General features: G+C 38.8%; 1 pseudogene; it reads left to right on the top strand.

The window, feature by feature from the left end:
- The first annotated feature begins 580 nt into the window (after window positions 1-580).
- On the top strand, window positions 581-1,116 carry LOC121401489 (annotated as a pseudogene).
- The last annotated feature ends 254 nt before the right edge of the window (window positions 1,117-1,370 follow it).

The raw sequence follows: 1,370 nt of genomic DNA, 5'->3' as shown, positions 1-1,370 counted from the left end.
GTGGTTATAATATCAGTTTTAATTACATTGTTGTATCATTTCTAATTCAAGAGTAAAATGTTTTTTGTGTTTATTAATGATGGGAAAATAAATTCACCAGTCTTGGATTTGCGGTGATTTTCTGCCACCCACAAATGTTTTTGGGAAACTACGTCGAAAATTCGACAGCGAAAAATTTGTACCAGCAAAAAAAAAAAAATGGCGCATGTCAAAATTATTTGGACGCTCACTGACTTTATGACAAAATAGTCGTGCATCTAAAAATTGACGATTGCATCAAAATTGTCATGCGTCAAAATAATTTTGATGCCCATTGACATTTATAGGTTTTGAAGTTTTTTCCACTGTTTTGCAAATTTTTCAGAGAAGCAAAGCAAAGTGGGACAGATAGGCCAATCATTAGTGTTTATTTGTTATTGTTACAGACAGTGAAAACTGCATCAAATGCCCATACAATGAATGGCCCAATGAGAAGAAGAACCAGTGTATTACAAAAATAGAAGACTTTCTGTCATATACAAATGATACCATTCCTGTGGTATTTTCAGCAATTTCAGTCTTTTTACTCCTTATAACAGTGATGATATTGGGAGTTTTCATTTACTACTGGAACACCCCCATTGTAAGAGCCAACAACAGAAGCCTGAGCTTCCTACTCCTGGTCTCCATCAAGCTTAGCTTCCTCAGTGTGTTTCTGTTCCTCGGTCGCCCTGTGGATATAACCTGTATGCTGCGCATCATCACTTTTGGAATCACCTTCTCCATAGCTGTCTCTTCTCTCCTGGCCAAGACTATCATGGTTTGTGTTGCTTTCAAAGCCACCAAGCCAGGGAGCTCATGGAGAAAATGGGTGGGAGTCAAACTGTCCAATTCTGTCGTCTTGATCTGCTCATCCATTCAAATAATAATCTGCATGACTTGGTTGGCCATTTCTCCTCCCTTTCAGGAACTGGACCTTCACACTTACCCTGAAACCATCATCATTCAGTGCAATGAGGGCTCAGCTATTGGCTTTACTCAGTTATTGGGTATATGGGGCTTCTGGCAGCTGTTAGTTTTGTTTTAGCATTTTTAGCTCGGACATTACCGGACAGTTTTAATGAGGCCAAGTAAATCACTTTCAGCATGTTGCTCTTCTGCAGTGTTTGGATCACAATGATCCCGGCCTATCTGAGCACCAAAGGCAAAAACACTGTGTGTGTGGAGATATTTGCCATACTCACCTCAAGTGCTGGACTTTTAGGTTGTGTTTTCCTGCCCAAATGTTACACAATTCTATTTAATCCTCAAATAAATACAAGATCCCATTTACTTGGAAACAAATCTTCATAGTATCAAATACTCAAAGTACAGAAACTTCTGCTTGTAAT

This window comes from Xenopus laevis, chromosome 1L, assembly GCF_017654675.1.
Source record: "Xenopus laevis strain J_2021 chromosome 1L, Xenopus_laevis_v10.1, whole genome shotgun sequence".
Classification (NCBI taxonomy): domain Eukaryota; kingdom Metazoa; phylum Chordata; class Amphibia; order Anura; family Pipidae; genus Xenopus; species Xenopus laevis.
This window is presented reverse-complemented; position numbering and strand designations above follow the sequence as displayed.